General features: G+C 34.7%; 1 protein-coding gene across 3 annotated transcripts in view; it reads left to right on the top strand.

Moving 5' to 3' along the window:
• LOC145673351 (neurotrimin-like) overlaps positions 1 to 27,726 on the top strand; it is a 610,638-nt gene that overhangs the window by 435,491 nt on the left and 147,421 nt on the right. The gene's annotated exons all lie outside the window — the stretch shown is intronic.

Raw genomic sequence — 27,726 nt, 5'->3', positions numbered from 1 at the left:
TACACATACATACAAACCCACTATTGGAATGTCTCTCTGTTCCACATGTCCTCCACACCCACACATACTTTACAAGTTCCTCAAGAGGCAATAAAAGATTCCGAGAGACCTTTCGGTTTTACCCCTCGGAGCTGTGCCTTACAGAAGGTGACAATGCATGTCTCAGCGGAATGACGCTTAACTCTTGCATGTCCCCTGGTTGATTGATTACGCTAGGTGCAAGAAGAAACACTAATAACAATAGCATCCAGCCTTTTTATTACATAAAACAAAAACTGTAACCTGTAGTTTACTACGTCAATCAAAATATTGTCTTAAAACTTTCTTAAAGATTGTTTCTCATTTTTGTCACCTCAAATGAACATCACATCAGCATTTGCTTGTAAAACGTATGAAAACACGGTTGCCACCTTAGATAGGTGGATAACTGTCATGGTTGATCGTAATACATAAAAATATCTCATCCGGACTCGCATCTGTAATAATGGCAGTTTCTTTTTTCTATATCAATTATGATTTGAACAACTTTTTTTTAACGTAATGATTGTACCTAAGTAAATAATTACCTTCCTAATACGATATCGATTAAATTCAATAATTAACCAGGTCCTCTCCGATTGTATGTAACTACGCTAACCAAAATCCAATTAAATCCGTCCAGACATAAATTAAGAAAGTAGTGGAAAATACATAACTATTTAAGGCCCTCCAAAATACAAATTTCTGACAAGAATATTACCAGGTTCATAATGCTGTATCCGTCCAATGATTTTACACAATATAATTATTATGCACATCTGTTCAGATCATAAGGTGAAACAAAGGTCACTGACGTAGAAGTATGAGCCATCTTATCACAAACTCAAAAGCCAAGTAAATTACGCATCGTTTGATTTTGATTTTTACGTAAAGTTAGTAACTGTACATGATTTTGAATGTTGTGGAAGTCAATCATTTACCTTTAATAGAATTGTGAGGAATGATGTGCAGAAGGTATTGAAAATCAACTTCTAAACAAGAAGTCTGGCCATCACAGCAATCTTCACCAACTTCTTGAGATCGTTTGTAATCAAATTGGTATCTTGAGTGACTTTTAACTATGTATAGGAGGACAAAGACTATTAAGATTGGACGACTTCCGTTGATTGCTTCTTTTTTTGGAAAATGTAACCCAAAATTTGAGAGTCCATAATAGAGGAACCAAAAATCAACACACCATAAGGCCTAACATCATGCCAAGTTTGGTAATGTTTAAAATGGGAACGACTGTGGACGATCATTAAAAAAATAACCATTTGAATACATACAAGACTGTGCATTAACACAACTATGTTAACGCAAAGGATAAAGGAAATATTTGAATTTAATCTACTCACCACTAGAAAGCAGCAAAAATGTATTGGACAGATACAGCCTCATAACAATGGCATTCAAGACTCCAAATATAACTCAGGTATGTTTCACAAACACTGCAGCTTAATAGCGTGAACACAAAATGAACATGAGCTTTTCACTTCTGTTGCCTAGCACACATGAGACAGAACGTTTTCACTGTCTTCACACATGACATGTTCGTAAAGTTAACTTCCAAAATGGTCTCAACAGGATTAGAAAATACCGTAGTTAACCTTAATATACCGTACAGTGAGTTATATACTGATTTTTTAAAACCATGAAACAGTTGTTAACAGAAGCATTAAAAGATATAACAGGCACACATAGTGTCAGGAACTATATTCAAAAATAAATATGCTAAAAGAAAACTAACGCACGTTCAGTCTGAAACAGATAGGACTGTTTTTTTTAATCAATTCCTCTTTATGGAGAAAAGGTAGGTAATGGCGAGGGCAATTGATGATTTAGTACCCCGGTACTCGCCTGGTGGGACTGAGGGCGGACAATGACGCATATTTTGTTCAGCCCATCTTTTCTGTTTTCATTCTACTTTATTTAACTTCTGCATTAGTCACAACAGCAAGCAAAGGCTCCGTTCCATCAATGTCTGATTGACAGCCCATACTTCTTCCGAACTGTAGGCCCATTATTTCTGATTCCGAACGCCTGCGAAACAAATGCTTCCACCCGTTCTTTTCTATTCTCATTACCTAATCCTACACCAAATTTAGTGCAATTATCTCTGAGTTACATCGCGCCCTTTCCTCGTTAGTGCAATCCTTACCATCAAAATGTATTATGGAAGGTATATAAGTTCTGATTTCTCCTTCGTCAGTGATTCTTTGCTTTCAGCATTTTCCTGTAAGCCAACTCTTGTATGTATAGTCTCTCAGCCTTATCATCGCAAACAACATGTTTTCAGGATGACAGAAAAACGCGTTTCTCTTTTGAACTGATGGCGTAAGTTGTTGCGATGGTTGATATTTGTACCAGGTCCTACAATGATTTATTTCTCAAACTAGTTCTAAGAATGAGCTAAAGATACTTGCCGCTTACATTATAAAGATGTGTGCCTCTGTCTGATTCGATATTAAATCAAATCGAATCAAATTGTCATTTAAATGTCTAGGTGGGATTCCGAGCACGCACTCCCTAAATGCAGAGTAGTAAACAATTCAGCATTGCTCTCTGGCATCTTTGAATTGTTCGTTATGCTTTAAAGCGAAATTTCTAAAGTCTCACTTGCAGCTGTTTGCAATACTGCCAGCAGTATAGGGAAGTTAAGTGCTGCCAAAATGTCTTGAGCTATGGCAAACATTGCGAACTAAAGCTCTCACCCTCGACACACCAACGCGTTGAGCCAATAAGGGTTCAGCTGTTGCTCAATGAGAGATCCTTAGCGAAAGAGAGTGGAATTCCTTCAGCCGATAGCAGCGCTTGGAACGGAAGACTAAATATCAAGTCAATGTGGTACAGTACAACCCATTAAATCCGAACCCCGGAAATCCGAAAACCCGGCAAATCCGAACACGTTCTCAGGAGAAAAAATAACTACAGCTGGAAAATGAAAAAAATAGATTTAATCATACAAATTTAGTTTTAACATTTTTAGACTTAATGCTTATTCTAAATCATTATCTAATTATATTCTTACAAGAAGACAGTTATAGATATGCGACAATCATTTTGGACATGAGTGTACACCCGCCAGTTAAGGTCACTGCCCTTTCGACCACTGGGCCACCCTGTCTAACCTCAGTCGTTATTTTACCGCCAATTCAGTGACGAAATAAGTACGTAATATTATTTCCCGGGTAATCCGAACCCCCCGAAATCCGAACAGGCTTCAGCCCCAATTAGTTCGGATTTGAGGGGTTTTACTGTATATCTATATTATTTGTATACCAGCTTGAGAGGTTAAGAGGTACCACTCAGTGAAATACGGTAGAAAAAAAAACGTCTTTGAGGTCTAGCAAAAAGTGAAACATTTTCCAAACATTTTTAGTAAAATAATCGATCAAGTGATTCAGAGAAACGCGATCTCCTTTAATCCTGAGAACATGTTTTTGGCGATAATAGTGACTGAGGGACAACATATACAAGAGTTGGTTTACAAGAAAATACTGAAAAGTAGGAATTAACAGATGAAGGGAAACTCTATTAGAACTTTTGTGACTCCCTCAATGCAAGCACGTAGCCAGGATTTAGTAAAGGGGGTGGTCCGTTATATGAAAGGAGCTCGGTCAATCTAAACTACTTTACTGGCAACATATATTGGTTTGTTAGGACAATAAAATGAGGATATGTTAGTAAGTATTTTAATAACAACTATGAAGAAATCTCGAATAAAAGAATAAAAAAATATCTATTGAAAAAGATTTTACAACATTTACGTTCCCTCCTCTGTTCATTCAAATATAACAATTTTTCTTTCATTATGACCTCAACTATTATAAAAAGTACATATTCAATAATGTCTTGTAAAATATTTTACAATATCTGCGTTCCTTTCTCTGCTGAGTCAAATGTTAACAGAACTTTCTTTCCACATAATGTTTTGCTTTTATTATTCCGTTAACTACTGTATGTTCCAAATAACAGGTTAAAGGAACAGTAGGAAACTGTTTCTGAAATCACATGTTTGATACTGCTGAAAAGTGATGACGAAAAATTATGATACAAAATGTCTACAATGTTACAGAAAGGTACTATGCTTTTGAATGCTTGAAATTTCCCTGACTAGTAGCAGAACTTTTCTAGAAATTTCAAATCCTCTGACTTTCCCAGGATATCCCGCTCATTCGCCACCACGTATTGCAAGTAATATAAATCTCCCCATAAGAAAGAGTAACCAAACGTTTGCTGTAGCTTTTTATTTTTAACTCTGATTCTCCTTTTTTTCGTTTCTTTTTGTTTCATCCTTCCTTAGTTTCTTTTTTTAATTTCTGGTTTCGAAGGGGGATCCGGATCCCCCTTGACCCCATGCCTTCCTCAATACATTTTGATGTCAAAGATTCCATTGAACTGATTAATTGGACGAAATGTAAGCTGTCTTCTTCTCCAATTATGAAAAGCTTGACAAAATAAAATATTTTATAATTTATGTAAAATAAAGCTCTGCCGACTTTTGAAGTCATAAACTTACTCTTTCACACTCAAAAAATGCGAAAATGTGTTGAACTCATGACAAAATCCGCCGAAAAAGTGTACGGGCAAGATAACAGAGATGGCTATATTAGAGCAATATTGGAATCTTTGATGCCTAAATTAATCTCGGAAATCCGATTTCTTGCTTGTCTGATAGTAGTGAAAGAATATAATTTACCATGCTCTAAATGGTTGGATGATTGGGTAGGGCATGGATTGAACTCGAATTGCAGCCACCTGCACATGGTGCAATCTGAGTCATATGGACAAAAAGCTGTAAGCTAAATTTCATATTAAATTTGAATAATACAGTCTCTAGAACAAATAAGTAATAAAACAGCTTTGTGTATATTGTTCATTCAAGAGTATGTCTGTTTGTAATACTGTTAAAAAGTTCAGTTTTGCATCGAAATTCACTAACATTAGGCCACATACGCGAACCCTAAATGTACAGCTGTAACTTTAAAAATACTTTTTACCATTAATAAGCACATGAAATAAAGTAATTTCGTGCTATTAGAAGTCAAAAATCTTTAAAATTTGAGCATTAAAGCTACAATTGGTACTCTTGGTCACTTTCTTCTCAAACTTTAGGCTCTTGGCACTAACTGAAGATAAATTATAGGAATTTTTCAATATTCTTCCCTTTATTAGCATCGGAACGCGTATCTTTTCCACTATTAGAACTTGGTATTTGATTTTTTCCTAGTTTGACCAACTCTAATATGCAGGTTAATGTATTACTAGAATGATAGTAATTCAGTAATTCTAACAAATTAACTTCTTTATTTTCCAGGTTTTCTACCAACCATTACTCTTCGCTTATTGCCGTAATGACGTTATTCTAGTGTCTTAGGTCCCATTTCCCTCAAGAACTGAACCAGTCTGAAACGTGTTGTATTCTACCGAAAATTGAACCACTTGCTCAAACAACACTAAGGCATGGTTATTAGTGACTAATCTTACCCAAGATTATCATTTCAAATTATCTTAAATTTCTGGTGTTATATAAAATACACTTCTTACAGAGACAAGTTTTAGAATGAGTGGTTTTCAAGATATTTTTCTAGGGTAGAAGATTCTCCATAGTAATTCAATAGTAATTCACTACTATTGGATTTTAATTCAATAGTAATTATTTATTAGAGACAATTTATTATACCACTGAAGTTCTTTTTCGGTGAGATTTCCAATATGGAGTTTCACCTAGTCAATTCATATATTGCCTTAAACACTCAATGTAATTCCATCTAAATTTATTATCTAAATTCGCCTTTTTAACATTTTTATCCAAGGAGTACATTTCGTAATGAAAGTGCAAACTCGGGAGTAGAAATATATTCCAATCCGCCGAGGTAAAAATACAAAATTAATTATATTCTTGTTCAAAACATTTAACACATTTAAAATATATATATATATAACCTATATGTGTGATGTTGCATTAGAAATTCTTTGATTTTGACTCAAGTTGAATTGAGATCATTTACGTAAAAAGAACTGCTTTCAGTCTTTTTTTTTTAAATAATCCTACTTAGCTGAAACAGCCTTCAAAATGTATTTGCATAGAAAGGAGATTTTAATTCAATAAAAATTGTGAATTCTTAAGAAAACACTGCAACATAATGAATGTGTTTTAATTTACAATCAAGAGATAGAAAGTAATTTGCGATTCTAAAATAAAGTTTTCATTGACACGTTACGGATAGTAATTTATATTTTGTATTTTTTCAGTGCCTATTTCTTTCTTACATTTCTTTCTATTCCTGTGTTATTGGAAATATTTCTAAAATTTGCGAAAAAGCATCACCATTGGAGATTCAGTTTTGTCAGTTGCTGTAGTAAGAGTTTTGAAAACATTTTACTCCTATAAATGAAACGAAAAACCAAAATGATATTGAAAATCAATAACATCTTATTGGGATTTGCCAAATTCTATTCCTGTTCGAGACTGGCTTACACTTTTCTTTCTTTCTACTTTTTTTATTGTGGAAACTAGGTGCGGCTCGGGAGAACATCTTCAACGATATTTAACATTTGTCAGTTCAAGAATATCTGAAGAATAGAAAATATTTACAGGAAAATATATAAACAAAAGTACAATTACACTTGTTAACATAGTTAAACTCTTTTATCTAATATCTATTAACAAGTTTTACGTATTATAATTAATATCTTAACTTTTTCTACTCTTGTTTACGTAATACAGATTGCTACCAAAAATAATAAGTTAGCTTACAGAAAAATATCCTAAACTCTGGTTTTACTTCTTGTCTTCGAAGACCTTTGCTTTCAATGATATTGTTGTGATGGAACCACAATGCAAAGCTTAATATTGTGGCTGCCTCTTTGAAAACGTCTCGTATTTCTTTCTGAATCTCTTCAATCAAGCCTAAAACACTCCATTTCGCACAGTACTTTCGAAAAGAATTCTTAGAGCCATCTATAACACTTCCTCTAAAGCTCCACACATACTTCGAGACGAAAGTTAAACCATGGTAAAACAATGGAGTTGCCATAATCAGGCTGAAACTGTTATGTTCTGTTAACATATTTTTTGGTAGAAATATACTTCATATTGTAATCATATTGGACTTACACAGCCAAAATATTTCAGCAATGTCTTTATGAATACTTTCAATCATCTGTGACTTTTATCTTAAAGAATAATTGCACACATTATTTATAATTGTTTCAGGAGCCCGTATATATATAATCGACCTCACTGCAGGCCCATATCCACGGAGGGAATGAGGGGCGCTCCCTAACTTCCCACTGAAGGCTTGCAAATGAACTACAATATGGTTGGATCGGCCCCCTAATTTCTACCGCTCTCTCCCCCTAAATTTTTGGGTTGCCTATTAGCCTGTTTCACCGTTTGTCACCCCTGAGAGGTTCTTATCCCTCTATAAAATTGTTTAAATTACTCAAGTCTTATTGTCTTAACCTTCGATCATCAAAATCGTTTTAGCGTTTGATGAATTTGGGAATAGAATTGTCTAGAGTCATTTTGACAAAATCAGAACCATATGATGCTACCGTCGGATGGCTCAAATTTTGAGGCATGTTTACTCAGAACAAGAACTTTGCAAGCTTCATACAATATGTACACGATGAATCAAGTAGCAGTAAAGGCCCGAACTATAATTAACTTCGAAAGGAGACTCGAATTTTCATACTTTGGTATCACCTCATATACCAATTTATAAGGTAAAAAGCAAACAATATTTCAAGTTGTGACGATTGTTGTTACCAATAAGAGGCTCAGGTGGGCAGGCTATGTAGCCAGAATGGAAAAAAGTAGGAACACTTTCAAAGTTTTAACTGGAAGTCCAATCGGAAGACCTAGGAGCAGATGAGAGGATAATATTACGATGGATCTCGCAGAAATAGGAATACAAAATAGAAACTGGATCCAGTCGGCTAAGGATAGAAGTCGGTGGAGAACTTTTGTGAACTCTGCATTGAACCTCCGGGTTCCATAGGCCATAAAGTTAGTTAGTTAGTTAGACAATTGTTGTTAAAAGATTGAAATCTCTGTAATATATCTATCAATACAACTAATATTGAGTTGGTAGGTTGCGGAAACAATCTGTCTTTCATTAATTTAAGACAATCTTTATCAGTCTATAAGTACACAGTGTATTTTAACAGGCTAAAGTTTAACCTCAAATTCACTTTAACAACTTTGTTGTATTTATTCTAATTAGTTTTAAATAGCAACTAAATGAAGCTTGTTGCCAAAATTTGTTTGTTTTGTTTGTCTATGGTTTAGTTTAGATTTAGCATCCCTTTTCAGCATCGACGCTATATAACAGATGGACCTACAGTTTAAGACGGAATCGTACCAGCAAACGAGCCCAGGATTACTTCCATTGAGGTATGTGCACTGACCACTTGACAAGTGAGGAGGGCTGTTGCAAAATTTTGACTAAGTACAAACAGCAACTTTCATTAATGAATAATTTGGAAACAAAAAAAAATATTTAATATAATATTGCAAGGTTCCGTACACCCACACATACTATCAACACGTTTTTTCACGATTTCTAAATAAATAGTAGCAGACGATAGAAGAAAACCACATCTTCTGGAAAAGACGAAGAGGACATGGAGAACCACGAAGGACTCCGACAACTCCGTCACAGGTTCTCCCTCCAAAAGGATGGCTATAAAAGAGCACTTTGAGACCGAGAAGTCATCAGTTTCTTGTGCTGATCATATCCTACAATACCTACTCTCAAGGCCGCTTTGGGCTAAGGAGATACCGATACTGTCTGAGGCCGCTTTGGGCTAGGACACTATTCTACCAATCCGAGGGAATATAGTATGCAGAGGGGCCTCATTTTATCTGTAACGAAAACGCTTATTTTAAAGTAATTATAGAATTGGAGAAGATTTTTAATCGAGATTTTGTATAATAATTATATACGACATTTTGTATTAAAAGTCCAGGGCTAAATCCCGTTTACTTTATTGACTCTTCCTACAGAATATTACATGGTGGAGGCTCTGGGTATTACAATATTAAGCCAGATATTACAATATTACAATATCTGCTCCCATTCCGAGTTTGTTCAAGATTGGATGAGTTGTATAAAGCCAGTCTGAACTAACAATATTTTTTGTGCTGAGGAAAATTAACACTTACGGAAATAGTGTTAACTTGACACTAACTGCTGCCAAAATAAATATTATACATAAAAACGATTTTATTTGTTATTTCATATGCAGGTAAAGCAGGAAAACAAATAATAATAATAATAATAATAATAATAATAATAATAATAATAATAATAATAATACTCGATAATACTATTATTGTTTGTGCTATTTGAAACCAGATTGCAGCCCTCTTTTGTGACTAAGCGGTTAGCGTACGCACCTTAGTCTCGGAGACCCGGCTTCGATTCCCGACTGGAGCTCATGCGGTTTGGATTCCATGTTACTTAGTAGGTCCACATCTCAACCTCGATTGTGAAAGTGATGATAAACTGAACTCAACGCAAACCAGATTGCACTAACTACATTTTCTTCGATTTCTGAGTTTAAGCATGAAATCATTTAAGTTTCGTGTGTCTTACAATGAAGTATAGAAATTGATGGAACAATCATGTGATGTCCTTTCCCAATGACAGCAGTTCGTGTCAAGTTTTCACTGTTTCCATAAGGGCTAATTTTCTACAGCACGAGAAAAAAATAGTTCCTTTTAGCTTCAGACTTCTCAGATCAGTGCTCGTAATTTGAGAGAAATTTCCCTAATTTAAGGAAATTTCATAGGTAAATTTAGCTAAAAGAGAAAAGGGGAATTTTTTGATAAGATTAGAAAATCCAAGGAAATTCTCATGCTGACTGAGTGATCAATATAAATGTTTAAATTTTTCTTCGTTCTTCAGAAATAAACTAATACGATAACAATTGTTTGCGTGTGTGTGTGGGCGGTGGGGTCTGTTCAAAGTATCACAATTTATATCAACTGTTTGCTGGGTGTATCTGTGTGTACGTTTTAAAAGAAAAAGGTAAGAAAATACAAGCAAAAAGAAGATAAATAAATGAAATGTGGTTGGCTCTTCCTTTAATATAGCCAAATTAATCTTATGACATAACTTTTGTCATAGGAATTAGACATTGAACAAACTAGGAAAAATTGATAAGAAAATGGAAAATGTTTTGTCAGTCGAGGGAATTTTTTTAACGAAACCTACGAACATTGCCTCAGATAAGTTCTGTAGATCGCGTAGGATAGATTCTGCCCTTGTGATTGATTTTGAAAAGAGAACTCAAACGAAGGACGGAAACTATTTCCAGAAAAAAGAGAGTATGACTAGTATATTGTTGATGGTTGTAATTAAATAGCAACAAACGAAAAGTAAAAGAAAGAAAAAATCGAAGTAATGAGACAGTAGAACAGAGTCAGAAAGAATCTATAATTTCCAAATGTTCTATTAATACATAACAGGAGTGAAATCACAGAGTGGTTGATGAAGATGCAGAACTTTGAAGGTGCGCGTCGTTGAGCAGAGCGGATTACAATGTAGCAGTGAAGAGGTGGGTGTGCTTTCACCCGAGCAGACGTCTTTCCATGCACGACTTGGTTGATGAGCTTCAGCTAAGGGAAGAAGAAGGGATGTCATTTTGGATGATGCCAAAACATTGAGATGAAACCTCCATCGTACGCTGAAAGAGTTTCATTTCTCTCTCTCTCTCTTTCTTTCTGTTCAGAGGAAGAGCATCGGGAAAAAAGAAAGAACAAAAGAAGGAACTGATAGATACGTGCATCATCTCTTCGGCGAATTCCAATACGACCTTGAAAGTTCAGTAGCGCGTTTAACAGGATTTAAAGAGGGTGTAACATCAAGAATCTAATGGTAATTTCACAAAAATGTTCAGTTTCTGACAACGATTTTTGGTTGTCTTACGTTCAAGCTATTTCCAGTCCTACTTGAGTCTTTCCAGCACCGTGTTAAAGCATTTATACATTATCTTAAAGTTAAATTTATCGTAAACCAGGCGTATATAAATCATGAGATGTTGCATTTCTCAACAAAACTTACTTTCACTTTTAAAACAAAGTAATTCTAATTCAATCCTAGACCGTCTGGGTTTGTTATAGACAGCATCTTTTTCGTGAATTTTCTTGGAGTTTTCCCACTTTACTGCCCATTAATTCTTTTGTCGTTTTTCCAGTGTATCTTCTTTAATTTACAAGACATCCACGTGCGACGTTACTAAAGGTTAAAGTTTATGACTTCATTTAAAAAGAATGTTTCATGTGAGTAAAGATCTTTATGGAATGACATCATTAGTTGAACTTTTTGCAGTTTTGTTCTACCTAACTAATTGGTACCTAACCGTAAATCACAAATACGTTACACATGTAAAATTTAAAATAACTTGGAAGTGCAAGTTTAGTGGAAATTAACCTCTACGAATATGAAGGCATTAAGATTGAACACTAATAACTTAGAATCTAACCCAGATAAAGATTTATACACAAATGCGGCAATTAAGAAATGAAACTGTGTTTTTTCTGCGAAGTTAGTTTTGGCACCCAAATTCTCCATGGTAATGAATTTTCCTTGTGAACACCTGCTACCTCCTGTTTCGCAGAATGCTTTAAAACTATGCAACGTTGTCAAGTTTACCCATTCCTGTTTCGCAGAATCGCATGGAAAGTTTTGATAGAACCCCAATATTAGAAATATTTGATGAAATGAACAAAATACCAACATAAATCCAAAGAGGTGCGGCTCGCAATAAAACCTTGTCGCACAAGTGCAATTGTGATTAACTGTAACAAAAACGAATTACAAACGCACACACACATAAATAAAAAATATTTTGCAATGAATAATAATAGCATGAACCTTACCTAATAAATTTAGTATACTGGTGAGACTCTTTATATCACCTCTTTTTATTGGGTTGTAATTTCAATTATCCGAATGGATGCGATGAGGTATTGCATTAAAGTACGGAATAAGGCCAACCTCGCTAAACCTAAACCTACTGTTAAGAACCCGAGTACGACTGTCTAAACGTCTCCACAATCCTCTCCGAAAAGTTAAATTGCCTGCTTCCAGCCGCCGCATTATCGCAAAATTCTTGCTCCAAAAGTTGAATGAATCTGTGTGTGTATATATAGGGATGATTTATGTCTACTTTCTATCAAACTTGAAATTCTAAACCTTGGCATGGTTCGTGCTTTTATCGCTGTTATCAATTTGGTTTCTTATTGCCATGAAACATTAATCAAAATATAATTAGTACAACGTAAGGAATCAAATAACAATCCAATATAAAAAAGTAAAATTTCAAATATTCCTGTATTGACGGGTAGAAGGTTGCATTCAGGTCAACATAGGTGTCCGCCAAATAGTCTAGGAAAACCTGCCTCTGGGATGTCGTGTATATATGGAAATGAATCAGGAATGTGTTCAAGAGGAGCGAGTGGAAGTGCATCTGCTCTCCTAACCTATTTCCTCATATCGTTATCAGCCTTGTAAAGTAGAACTAATCGAATATCTTGTACTTTTCTCCATATGGATTGGGTAAAATGAAACAAACGTGTAATGTCGCTTGCTGGAATGTTTCTCTTGTAGCGTTTATTGCCGCTTGTTCAAAGTCATTCATAAATTCTTACAACGAAACTGAAAGCAACAATCTTCAGCTTCTTCCTTGATTTGTTAAAGCATGAGTGTTACAATGACTGAGTTTTGCTTTGAAATTTAGCAGAAGAGAGTCGAAAAAATGGCCGAAATACTTTCCGTGCAATGTATATAACTATGGAAATAGATGTGGATAAATTTTATAAGTTCCATTGTCACTATCTTTTTGTTCCTTTCAGATACGATATGACTTTGACAATAATTTATGAAATAATTTTTTTGTTACAATTTGTATATGTGATTACAATATTACGATGGAATCAATTTCTCAACATGTAATACAAATATCGGCGTGCTTCTGGTGCAGTACAGGCTTTCCACAAACTTATATAAAAAGTAAAATTTCTCTTTCTGCGAAACAGGAACACACGCGTTGGATTTTTTCTGTTCTTCGAAACATGACAACGCTGAGCGTGAAAAACCAGTTTGAAACTCTTTCTGCGAAACAGGAACTCATTTCAAATTTACAGTTTGACCTACTTGGCATGTGATGTGGCTAAGTGTAGACTTGTGTTGTATTATCTCATTGTCATTTCAACAATGAAACAGTAAATATCAATGGAAACATCTGAGGTGTTAAAAAGACTTATGGGGGCAATTGCATTTCTTCGTTGCTGTATTCCTGAATGTTAGAAAAGATTCAGTACTGGTAGAGAGTCTGTGGAAAATACCAAACGTCCAGGTCTAACATATAAGTACAAGTAGATCTGACAGAACAACTGAAATGATTGGCAAAGTTTGAGATATCATTTTGAATGACAAAAATTTAAGACCCAGGGTAATATCAAACTACGTGGAAGTGAATAAGAAGATTGTTCATCACATATTAACGAAGAATTTAAAGAAACTGAAGCTGTGTGCAGGTTTCATGCCCCATTCCTTAATGAAGAAACTGAAACTGAAAGGAGTCTATCCTTGCCAGGCACACAGTGCCCAATGCAGTGAATTATCTTGAGTTTTGGATTAAAAAAATATTTGTGTGTGAACGCACGCTGCGTACTTACCATATCTTCCCCCTGTGATTACTTTCTTTGTCTTTAAACATAAAAGTATCTCTGACAGGTTGACTTTTTTACCATGTTTCCGCCATCCAGAAACCAGAGACAAGGATCTTGAATACCATTATAGTATATTACTCCCAGAGATAATTTCATGACTGCATTTGTTATTCATTTATTTTTAGACCATTTCGTTTCTTAATTGACACACATTGTATACTAGTGATTAATTATCTATAATGAAGTAAAGAAGAATGCCATATCAGATTTCATTCTTGTAATAATTGCAAACCAACAAAAGAATGAAAAATTGTTCAAACCCAACAAACCTTCAAATCAAGCAGTTTTTAAGTGTTGATTTTTCTACTACGATTCGAACCAGTACTAGTTTCTCATCGGCTGTTGAAAACTTGTATATGTGTAATTTTTTTTCTGCTAAACAGCTTGCCAATACTCCATCTCATACCGAACTTAAAGCCATGTGAATTATAAATTAATTTTCTCTCTCTCACCAACTAATATTTACTAATTAGTCACTCTCGTGTTTTCCAAACAATAAACTGGGAAATCAAAATTAAAGAGGTAATTGGAATCGGAATAACTGAAGCAATCACAATGTACCGATACAATGTGGGGGGGGGGTGCTTTCATTGTTAGTTTGTGAATGAAAATACTAAGCAATATTGATTTTGTTATGATAAACGTGAGTGCTAATAAGTGTCTATACTTAAAAAAAAAACACACACAAGGAAAGCAGTTTCCTTTTTATTTGATTAACATTTGTTTTTATACGTAAGCTTACTGTTCTTATATCTCTTTAAATAATTTTGTTGATTGACTATATTAAAGAATTGTGTATTGTTTTTTTTATTTTATTTTATTAAAATTTGTTCTTCTATATGTAAGTTTACTGTTCTTATATCTCTTTAAAGATTTCGTTGATTGACTTTATCAAAGACTCGTCTATTGCAGATTTTTGTATTTGATTAACATTTGTTCTTCTACATGTAAGCTTACTGTTATTATGACTCTAAAGAACTTCGTTGATTGATTGTATCAAAGACTCGTTATTGGAGTTTCTTTTTCATTTGACAAAAATTTGTTCTTCTATATTTAATCTTACTGTTCTGATATCTCTTTAAAGAATTGAGTTGTTTGACTGTATCAAAAACTCATGAGTTGGGTGTCTTTTTTTAAAATTTGATTAACATTTGTTCTTCTGTATGTGAGCTTATTGTTCTGATATCTCTTTAAAGAATGTCGTTGATTGACTAAATCAAAAACTCGTGTGTTGGAGGTTTTCTTATTTGATTAAAATTTGTTCTTCTGTATGTAAGCTTACTGTTCTTATATCTCTTTAAAAAATTTTGTTGACTGACTTATCGAAGCTTCGTGTATTGCAGAAACATATTGACGTTTGCAAGTGGTTATATGTCTAGTTGGAGCTCAAATTGTTTAGTTTTTGTACACGTCGTAGTATTTTAAATAATAATTCTCAATTTATCCTATTTAAGTTAGTGTTTTCTTAATACTTACAAACTATGATATCTTCCAGGGTGGGAAACGCTGAAGAAAAGCTCTGGCCGTCTATCTGACAGTAACAGTAAGAAATAACGAGAAACTGTTTCTTATGACATGGATTCAGCGTCCCGAAAATAGGTTCCATCTCTGTCATTATACCTTATTGAAACTGCAAGTTTTAAATATATTACTTACGATTTGAACATTGGATCTGAACAGAGGAAACACAATAATAGATAACTAGCAATGATTTTCGATATCGATTCAGCTTCCCCAGAATAGATTCATCTGCTCCTTTATCTCTTTATTCAAGCTTCTTTATATTTAACCACCCCCTGTTTCAATGTTAGAGTTCCAATGATTTCCTTAATTCACTAGGAAAATGAACTGAACACTCTATCCTCGAGTTATTGTCCTTAAAGCTCCACCTAGTTGTAACAAGCAAATGGGGTTTTAAAAAACTGCCATTTGACAAAACTTTATTCACACAAATATATACTACTTTTTAGTTTTATTTCCAGCGATTGTTTATGAAGAACTCCCCTCTTGGAAGATGCAAGTTTTAGTGCTTCCAGTTTTAAGGAGTCAGGATTTTTATTTTGCCATTTTGCTTTCCAGGCCAAGTCACGGAAATGGTACGAAACAAGTTTTATCATGAGTGAGCGAGCATCCGCCTCTTCTGCTTCTGCAACGAAGCGAAGATGATGGCAGACCTTCCTCCAGTTGTGGCAAAGGTCCAAATCTTCCACTTTTTTAATCAACACCAGGTTTTTCCCCTTCAAGAAATTCTAGTGGCATTTTTGAGTGATGCGCTTAAGGAGTTTCTGGAACAACCAGAAGGACACGACAGTTTCTTCTGCCCTGTAACTTAAGCAGAACGGCTAGTCGTCTTCTCACGGGGATATGATATTTTTTCTCTCGCTCCCAGGATTCACTACTGAGACCACATTTCTTATTTCAGCACAGATATTTGATTACTACAGAAAGCAGTTTCCTGGTTATTATATACGTGTACATAAACATATAACAAAAGCCAGGAATTCTATGCTTCACCAAACTACGAAAACTTTTGGTGGTCAGCGAAACATTAAGTCAAGGTTACATTTATAGGCGACATTTTAGGTTCAAAACATGACATGTCAATCTGCTAGCTCCACTAAAGTAAACTACCTTCATAAAATTCTTTAATATACCAGAAAAGTACCACATTTAATTTTACGTTTTCCGTTGTGTTTTACTTTTAATATATATATTTTCATTCTTCATCGAGACTTTACAAACGAAACGAGGACGAATTTCACGAAATTGTAGTTTCATTTCTTCTTTGTGTGTGGACTTGGTATAGCTAACCAGTTGTTTGCGTACTAGCGAACAATTCTTTAAAATTGAGGTGAATTTAAAACAATAGAATTAGCATGAGTCAAAACAGAAAAGTACGTATATATTACTAGCAGATCTGAAGTGAAGCCTGACAATCTAGTCACCAATCCGTTTACCCCCTTACTATATGTAAATATACAGATTCCAGCAAAAATATGTGTAGAGCTTTTCCAATATTCCGAGACTACACAGTACTTTTTATTACACCTTTTCGGGCAGAGACAGCCTCAATTCTTCTCTTGTTGGCAACCATAGTGTACATTCCTTTCATGTTCATTTGTCAATTATTTTCCTAATGAGAAACTAATGTTAATTCAATTTTCCTTTACTGTTATTGAAAACATATGTACAGGGTGCGTAATCATATTTGCTGGTGAAAATACAAAGTATAATACGAAAATGTACATAACTGAAAAGATTTCAAGTGTTATCAACTGATTTCTTAGTAATAATACAAGGTTGGAAAACAAAATTCGAGTACTGGTGCTGATATTTGGAAGATTGAAGTTACTGGACACACTGTAGTATACATTATGGACAGTAGTTTCTCTTTTTCTCAATTCAAGGTTCGCGACGTCTCTAAAACTGATTTTGGAGTCATTCTCTGCAATAGGATTGAGTTGTACCATTACGGATGTCTAATATTCTGAACAGTCTAAAATGCTACCCTTTCAGTGTCAGTTTGAATTTGGGGGAATAGGGAGACGTCTGAAAGATCTAACTCCAAGTACGTAATCAAATCCGTGTAGCACTCGATTGTCTGAAGCTTTTGTTCTTCAATCTAAAAATGAGGTACAAACGATGCACAAATCTTATTCTTCCCATATCTTCCTTCTTGATATACCAGATCATCTTACGGATGATGTGCAGTTACATTATCCATCAGATGCATAGTCATGTGACGGTTCGGTTGCAGCAGGTCGCAAACACTCTCCACATTATCTTCTGAACGACTTATTGACAAATACCAACTTCTGAACTAATCTGAGACCTCTTCAAGTTCTTCATAAAATTGGTCACACCATTCAACGCATGACAAGATAGGGCGTTCACCCGATAAATAGTTCCGATCATCTTGTAAGCCTCTGTTGCTGACTTCGCAAACTTATGGAAAACTAAATGTTTGGCCTTTTCTTCCATGTAAAAATCTATAACACTGGGAACCATGTTGTCTTATGACTGATGTTTAGAGTAGTGTATTGCTCTGTTTACCAAATTTCCACATGTTCTGCAAAACAAGAATATCATAGCATTAACCTCACATGATAATCAAATCTTTGTCATTAGCAGCTACAGAATACTAGCACCAGTCCCGAAACTTTATTGTCAAACGTTGTATTATATCCCATTTGATGCTGTGAGGATTTTGCTGTAATATTAAGAAGAAAGAAAATTGCTAACATAAGTTGGCAGCTATGGCTGTGAAAGAACTTCAAAGAGGGAGATGTTTTTTTTTCTTCCTCCGTTCTTCGAAACTAAAGATACGTTGGTTTTATTGCGCTATTGTCGTCGTATAAACCGTGATGAAACCGTAGACAAGGTGACTTCTTAGCTTGCCGAAACGAAGTAGCAGATGGATATTAACAAGATAGTCGAGAGAGAACATGAATTGCTTCCCTACTTGGCTGGATATCTTCTCAGCTAATGTTTATCATGGACGTTAAGCTGAAAAGCATGTTTTTTAGGGATTTATTTACAATGCAATAAATATAAATATAAAATATGGCACAATTTTAATAATTTCGTGACTATTTCTTGCTTACTTGTGATATACTGGGAACCATTGCGGCAAATTGTGCTGAAAAATAACTAAGAAAGCTTAATTTTGTTACCAATATAGTAACTTTTCGATATTCATCAGAGTCAATGTCTTTTAGATTTTACATCTTCAAGCGTTGACATGCAATTCGATGGATTAAATCAAATTATCACAAACTTTTCTCAAGTTGGGACTATTTAACTAGTCAGAATGTTCTATGGATTACCCTACTCTTGACATTTTGAAAGTAAATTTATCGTTTTTTTTAAATATTTTGAACATATACAATTTTATATGTTTAAAATAACATTAAATAAAATTCCCTTTATTTTATATTGATATGAACATACAAGTAAGAAAATGCATATTATTTTTTAAAAAATAATTTAAAGTAATCAAGAATTTTTAATAGTAACACATTTATATAAGCTATTAGAATGTGTATATTATTTACCTTATAGAATAGTACTTTAATCTATTACACTAGTTAACAAAGGTTTTGTTACATAAAAGGAAATACCTGTTCTTAAAGGAACTTTTTGCGCTGAATTCGAATATGCACTCGGTTTTTCTCCATCACGTACGATTTTCCCGTAACAGAGGGATTTTCGGGAAAATCCCTCAAAAATTTCCCTTTTCGTTTATTTTACACCCCAAGATCTTGTCCCCTTACATATACTAACATAGAAATTGTACCTAAGTATACTTTGATTCATATTTAACAAACCCTCCAAGTTTCGTAATAATCGCTTTATTCTTTCTAGAGAAATAAATATGTTTGTATGTATACTGTGTGTACTGTTTATTGCACCTTATAGTAATGCTTTCAGATCTCTTAAGTTGAGGTAAAACGTTTTGCTTTATTACCACAAACACATATATAAAATATAATACAATATAATTTACAAGTGTGACAATTTACAATAAACAATAATACAAATGTACCAAAAGGTCATGAAAAGACAATCAAAACTATCACAATATATGAAACTTCCATTGAGTTACAAAAACGTACACTACTTCCTTCTTTTGTAAGAAATGTTGCATTCTCTAACAAGACCCCAACAATAGTCCCCCACCATTGAAGGATCCCATCGTCCCTGGTACCTTTTCTCCATTGCCATTATATCTTGGTGGAATCTTTCCCCCTGTTCGTTGCTGAGAGCACCTAGGTTAGCAGGAAAGAAGCTGAGGTGGGAGTGCAAAAAGTGGATTTTTAAAGACATCCTACAACCCAACTCTTTGTATTTCTGTATCATGTCCTGTACGATTTCTGTGTAACTCACAGCTTTGTTATTGCCCAGAAAGTTGCGCACAACACACTTAAATGCTGTCCAGGCAGGTAGCTCAGCACTGTTTAACTTGCTGTCAAAGCTATCATCAAGCATTAATTTCCTAATTTGAGGACCAATAAACACTCCCGCTGAAATCTTAGCATCACTCAGGTTAGGGAACTTAACTCGCAAATACTTGAAACCTTCACCAGATGTGCCCATGGCTTTGACAAAGTTTTTCATAAGTCCTAACTTGATATGAAGTGGCGGTAGTAATATCTTATTAGGATCTACCAAAGGAGCGTATTTGACGTTGCATTCTCCAGGTACGTAATTCACTATAGGTTCCCATTCCTTCACTTCATAATGTTTGTCATCAACTCGGCTATCCCATAAACATAAAAAACATTGGTACTTCGTGTAACCACACTGCAGTCCTAATAAAATACCAACTACCTTGAGATCACAACATATTTGCCAACAATGGTTCTTGTAATTTATAAGATTTAGCAAAGTTGACATGGTGTCATAGGATTCCTTAATCTTCACTGAGTGCGCAAGTGGTATAGAAGGTTTTTTTATTTCCATTATGTAAAAGGACAGCTTTAAGGCTGACTTTTGACGCGTCGATAAATAACCTCCATTCTTCTGGAACGTAAGGAATTCCTAGCTCCGCCATCAACCCATTTATATCCGTACATACGCACACATTATCTTGCATTGAGAAATAGCTTGAAAATTGAACATGCCTTTTCCTGTACACTGATATGTTCGTTTCTGCATTCAATAAGTTCCACTGCTGGAGCCTTGATCCCAGAAGTTCCCCCTCTTGTTTTGTCAGGTGCAAATCACGGGCTAGGTCATTAAGTTCACATTGCCGGATGAAATGTGGCTCGCGAACACAGTCAGGGATGAACGTTGGATCCTTGGATGTACATGTTGATGTCGATGGTTCATCAAGGTTATGATCATCATCAGAGTCTTTTGGCCATATCTCTTCCCAGTTGGTAGGGGGCTCGGGAAGTGGAAGTTCATCCCCGTGCGGAATAGGTCTAATTGCGGATTTAACGTTGGGATAACTTATTGTGTATTTGCTTTTTTTAGAATGTCCCTTAACTACTGTGAGACAAAAATAACAATCATCCAGTCTGTATTCCATTCTTTCTTTCTTTTGCATTCTGTTACATTTGATAACAAATATTGATAACCATTTCATGAACAAAACGAAAAAACTTGGAGAATTGTATATATATGTATTAAGATATACATATACTGTACGTTTAAAAAAAATATACGTTGGAAGTACATTCTATTTTTATACACGTTTCTAATTTACAGAGAGCAATACAAGTGTGTTGTTGTGTTGTTGACTATTGTAAATATTCATTTTTATGTCTGTGTTTGTAGTAATAAAGCAATTCGTTTTTACCCCAACTCAGGAGATCTGAAAGCATTACTATCAGGTGCAATAAACAGTGCACACAGTATACATACAAATATATTTATTTCTCTAGAAAGAACAAAGCGATTTTTACGAAACTTTTAGGGTTTATTAAATATAAATCAAGGTATACTTAGGTATAATTTCTATGTTACTATATGTAAGGGGACAGGAGCTAGGGGAATAAAATATCTGAAAAAGAGAAATTTTTCAGGGAATTTCCCGAAAATCCCTCTGTTACGGGAAAACTGTGCGTGATGGAGAGAAACCGAGTGCATATTCGAATTCAGCGCAAAAAGTTCCTTTAAGATCAGGTGATTTTTCTCATGTAACAAACAAAATGTTTAAATTTGTTAACTAGTGTTATTAGTATAATATCTATTTATTTAAGATTCTTAATTCGCAGCGTGTGGTACACATTTCATCTTTTTTTTTTATTTCTTGGGCTAATGTTTAATCTAGGATAATCACAAGGACACACCTCGACGACCATTTGGGGCCCCCAGACTACAGTTTGAGATACGCTAGGCTAAATGATTATTTGATAATATTCTATTTCGTATTTTTCATGTGTAACTAAAATGTTTAGACACACATCTCTCTTGTGCATGACTCCACTTTCAATCATGTGAGAACAACTTAGGTGGTAATTCAGCACAGAGTCTTAACTCCAATTTAAAGGAAAAATAGCTGAATGGGAATCGAATGCAGAGTTGTGGCTTGTACTACAATAAAGTTACGTAACATTATTTACTCAATTCCGCTATAATTTACAAAACATATAACGTGCATTTATAACATACATATTGATATTAAACTAATCATCTTTTGAATTTCACGTTGAAATAAATACCTTGTACATTCGCATGAGTATAATTTGAATGATTAACAGAATGGCCGCCTACAGAAGTGATGGGATTTTCGAAGGGGGTTCAGGCTTTCGAAATACCTGTGAGAGTGGCCATCAGAAAGTCCCTTTACACCTGTACTTATTTCATCTCTACATTATTAATATAGTCTGTAGAATGCTTTTGGTCGACTTGCACTGTGAACGCATCACTGGCGCAGCCTTTGGCGTGGGAGGCCCGGGTTCAATTCCCGGCGGGAGCTCATATGGTTCGGATTCCACGTTAATTAGTAGGTCCCATCTCGTATAGCCTCACTGCTGAAAAGAAAGTTAAAATCAAAATCAACTCAACTCAATGCATCACTGGTGCACTAACTTCTGCACACGTTTTGTTTTGTGTTGACTGACGACCAGAACGAGGGGCATCCAAGACTTTTCTCAGGCGAAAAGCTTTCTTCTCCCACGTGATCAAAGTCTGACAAATTGGTGGCTCCTTACCGAACCATTAACGAAACCTATCCATCACCTGTGGTATATTTTCGTGGTTGTTCTTCTGTTCATGAACTCATACAATTTACACTAAACGTTCCTCCAAAGAAGTCACTGGTATCTGCCATTGTTGTTCACCAAACTACGGACAGGCGAGACAATGAACTGGTCAACGCACAGATTTTATCCTCTTTCCTTCGCGGGCAGTCGCATGCTCTGATTACCCTGATGAACTATTCCCTATATTCCTAATGGAAATTCAAATCGTTCCCACAATGCAACAAAAGTGACTCGGCGACACTACCGGCTAGAACTGTAACAAACTGCATCGTCTGCTACTGGTAGTAGCTAAGTATATCATTGGCTAATTCTGTCACGACTCACACGTTCTGAATGATTTGATTCGTTCTTACTTTTAGTAGTTCGTAGTACCCAACTTCCTTGAGTGGCGGCGCCACAGTTTCAGCGGGAAAACCAGCTGAAACCTCTTGTCACGTGGCAATTCACGTGAGGAGCACTGTTGCCATATCAATGATTATAAAGGAGGTTCAAATTTTAAATATCTTAACATCTTACGTTGTTACACGAATTTAGTTTGGATGTAAAGGGACTTTCTGGCCACCTTGTACATGTGAAAACATCATTAAATAAGTTTTGCACATATTCCAATGCAAGGACCAAGAAACTATGTCATAACCAAGATAGATTTTTCTCTTATTACAAAATATTAACTATTAACTATAATTATTAAGAATTTGTTTCAGTTATCAACATGTTTATTTTAACGTCACATTACCCCTTAAGAATTATTTAGCATATTGTTTCATGAAAAACAAACAGTTTCACAATAAATAGATTACTAAATCCTGAGACGAATATTCGGACTCAAAAGGGACGGAAAATGTGAAGGGTGAAAGCTTCATAATGAGAAACTGCATAATTTATGCCGTTTAACCTAATATTGTTAGGGTCATGAAGTCTAGTAGGCTCAGGTGGGCAGGTTATGTAGCCAGAATGGAAAAAAAGTAAGAATATTTCTTAAATGTCAACTGGAAGCCTAAGCAAAAATAGGTCAAAAGGAAGAATTAGGATCAGGTTCGAGGACAATATTAAGATGGATCTCGCAGAAATAGAAATACAAAGTAGAAACTAGGTTCAGTTAGCTACGAACACAAATCAACGGAAATCGTTTGTGAATGTGGCATTGAATGTCCGGGTTCCATATGCCATAGAATAAGTTTAGTTATAAATGCTCAGCGATTACCGTTCATCTGATTTACGTTTTCATTGTTTTATTACACATTTCATATTCTTTGCAGTGGATATAACAGGCTATTTCTTGATATTGTACTTTTACTTTAGTAAATTAATTTCGGAAGTCTCTAAATTATGTGGATACTTTTACTGTACTATTTATAACATTTTCCAACATGTGCACAACTAATAAATACGTTACGATAATTTTATGACATATAACGTATTTTACAGTTGTAAATATCATGTCAAAAACTAGAGTATTACAGTATATCAATTTCATTCTAATTTTCGTGTGTGTTAAGTATTAATCTTTAACACGCAAAACAGTCCCAGTCTAACGTTAACACGACTACGATGTTTGCAAAACGAGTAGCCGACAAATCTGATTGCGTCCTCGTGCTACACTGAGGAATATTTGTTTATTTCTTATATTGTTCTCTGAAATGCCTGTATCACTGTTTCCAACATAGCGTCTTAAGCCATTAAATTAACTTTTATCGCACTTCCTACTGTGCAATGTATGACATGTTTATAGCATTGACATTTAATAAATTCGTAATATATAATTGTACTGCATAAGATATGAACATGACATAAATAGGGCTCTTATCTGCTGACCTTGGATGTTAGAAGTGAATTCCAGCAGGTATAAACTTAGTTGTCTCATAATACTGGGTTATCCTCGAAACTTCTGTTGCAAACTCCGGTCTATACACGCTTAACTTTTTCACAGATGTGAATACAAAATAATTAAATTAGAATATCGTAAAACTAACTCATTAAGTGTCCCGCTAATTACAAATTTTGATAGATATTTTGTGGCTAAATTAGCGATATACACTAGATAAGAGATGAGGGTGTCTCGTCTCGAAAATATTTTGTGAAAATGATGTCTCGTCTCAAATAAAAATATGTTTCTATTGGAAGAGCTCTGTCTAGTCTCGATTTCGAATTTCGTCATGAAAATTCCGTCTCGTCCCCCAAAAATGATTTTGTTTCTGTTGGAATAGCTCTCTCTCGTAAACTCGTCATGAAAATTCTGCCTCGTTTAAAGAATATCTATTTCTACTGGAGAAGCAGTCTCGTATCAGATATTACAATTAAAATTCTGTATCGTCTCGAAAAATGTACATGTTTCTATTGAATGAGCTGTCTCGTCCCATGTCTTGCCGCGAAAATTCTATCTGGTCTCGAAAAATGCATTTGTGTTTATTGGAATAGCTGTCTAGTCTCTTGTCATGAAAATTCTGTCTCATCTCCTCTCATGCGTAACCCTTACCAGTGTGGGTAAGGTACATGCTTTCTTTGCACATGGTCCTAGATTCAAACCCTAGTGGGAATATTTGTCTCGCATAAAATCCCGTTTAAAGGTTAGAATTCCTCTTTAGGCAGTACATCTCATCTGATGTAGCCTCAATGCTAAAATGGAATATTATACAACAATCAACCAATTAGTAGAGTTGTCGTGTTTTCTTCTTTAACAACAAATCTATCAACTATTAAGTGTTAACATACGATGACCTAGCGATAAAACAAGTTCAATGTTGGCAACATTGGGACTGTGTTGAACAGCAGCTTTGCTTGAGGTTATGACATTGTTACTGCTCGAAGTTTTATTTCAAGTTTCAGTTTTGCCTTTTGCTTTTCAGTTATTTTGAGAAATAGAAACGTAAGGCTAATTTTATTTGAATGGGCCTTAATGAGACTTTCTTTTGTCGATAGATTTCTCATCCCAGAGGGATACATATCACTCTAAACCAATTGTTTGATAACAACACTTAAAGCTGTTACTGAGCAATATTAATTAATTAAACATTCCCGGTAAGAATCGAAGACAAACGAACGAATTAGTAAAAGTGACTCTTTAACTAACGGTTTCATGATGCTCATTCGCAGGAGATCACGTGGATAAGAGCCGCTCAACATTAATTGCAACTAACACGCAGCGTCAGTCCGGGAAAACCGACCAACTTCCGAGACACGCCTTTTGCCGACAACATGCAAACTCGCTAACCTCTCCCTCCAGGCTAGGTCGGATATTTTTATCTTTTTTTTCACTTATATTCTTTCTCCTTCAAAATCCAACACATGTTCTTTCTTTCTTTCTTTCTTTCTCTCTCTCTCTCTCTCTCTCTCTCTCTTGATAGAGAACAAAGAAATCGCCTGAAAATATTCTCCAATGTAGCTATGTTGCAAATGGTTAGCTTGCAGGTAAGAGATAACTATATTATGTTTGTCACGAAGGTTGGTTTTTAAATAGGTGCTTTAAATATGAGTGAAAACAAACATCTCTTTGATGCATGGTATTTTTAAGTAAGCACCAATTTTTCTCCTTTTTGTAAATTAGAAAAGAACACTTGAGTCTCTTCACTTGACACGAATAATCGTCGTCAAATTCTTCTGGATAACGAGAAAATTAAACAAGTGTACGCTTCGAATACAAAATTTACTATTCTAAGAATACTTTAGCTATACTTCTTCAAAGATACTTAGACTACACTGGTATTAATTATTGTAGTAGTTTAAATTAGTGATGTTAAAATTATTAGAATATTTTTTCTCTGTAATTCAAATATCTGAATATTCATTTTCAATAATCGAATAATTTTATTCATTATCATTCCTCGAACAATGAATATTCGAATATTCATGATGTGATGAATATTCAAATAGTTATAAAGGTAACCAAGAAAGTTCTGTCTCTTTTTGTGGAGGTCTGTGTTCCATTGGGCCCTCACACCATGAATTGAATGCGAATGGAGATAAGGTGAAGGTCAATTGTTGGTGTGAGTATATCCAACACATTAACTGGTTGTGACGGTTCAGTTACACCATGAACAGTCAATTACAATTACAAGTTTCAATTGTCAATTGCAATTAACAATTGAATGTTTCAATTGCACCCTTTGCAATTGACAATTAACAATTAAAAGATTCAATTGCCTGGTGACCAATTAACAATTAACAATTGATGAAAATTTAATTGCAAATTTTATGATTGAAATCAATTGCAATTGATTTTCAGAGCAATTACTTTCAATTGATTGATCAATTGCAATTGATTTCAATTGATTTTGCCCAACACTGGCAGTGACAAATGATTTATTATTCGCAAAACGTAGTCCTTTTCTTTACTTTTCTTTCACTTTTGTTTTTATTACATTCTTCAGTTCCTCTCATACAATATCCTAATCCGTCTCCTGTTTCTATTTATTCCTGCTAATACAATTTATTCTCGATATTGTAGTAACCTTAATCGCAAGTGACGGAAGTCTTATAGTACGGCTTTGTCCGTCCGTCCGTCTGTCTGTTGACAGTTATCAGAGCAAAATTAGTAAGAGATATCGAGAAGTATTTTTGTTTGTAATCGATTCAACGTACCAAGAATAGATTTCATCCCTTCCACTAACCCTCTATTCAACCCGAAAGTGGTTCTAATTAACCATTTCTCATTTCAACATTCAATACCATAGAACAAAAATGATATTAGATAGCGAGAAGCTTTTTTTTTTTTTTTTTTTTTTTTTGCAAGACAACACCTCATGACTATCCACTACTAAAACTAGAAATGTTTCAAACTTAGAACAAAAACGGTAAGAGATATTGAGATGCTATTTTTAGCAAATTGATTCAGTTGCCCAGCAATAGATCCTTATCCTCCATGAAACCTCTGTTTAAACAGAAAGTGTTTCAAATTAACCATTTCCGGTTTCAACATTTATTACCATAGAAAAAAAAACTTGTAATCGATTTCTTCAATCGATTCAGAGTTTCGAAAGAACATATCATCAAACCCCGCAACACTCTATCAAAACCGGAAGTGCTTGATATTATCTACTACTTCCGGTTTCAATATTGATTTTCATACAGCAAAAATGGTAACAAATATCGAGATTCGTTTTTTCCAATCAATTCAGTGTCAAAAGAATACGCTCCATCTACTTCGTTAACCTTTTATTCAAACCGAAAGTGCTTCAAATTAACGACTTCTGGCTTCAATTTTTGTCACCAAAACAAAAAAAAAAAGTGGGGGATAGCGAATAATGGCCT

The sequence above is a fragment of the Thermobia domestica genome, chromosome 16 (assembly GCF_964235325.1).
Source record: "Thermobia domestica chromosome 16, izTheDome1.hap1.1, whole genome shotgun sequence".
Classification (NCBI taxonomy): domain Eukaryota; kingdom Metazoa; phylum Arthropoda; class Insecta; order Zygentoma; family Lepismatidae; genus Thermobia; species Thermobia domestica.
The sequence above is the reverse complement of the archived record's forward strand: the minus strand, read 5'-3'. Positions and strand labels throughout refer to the sequence as shown.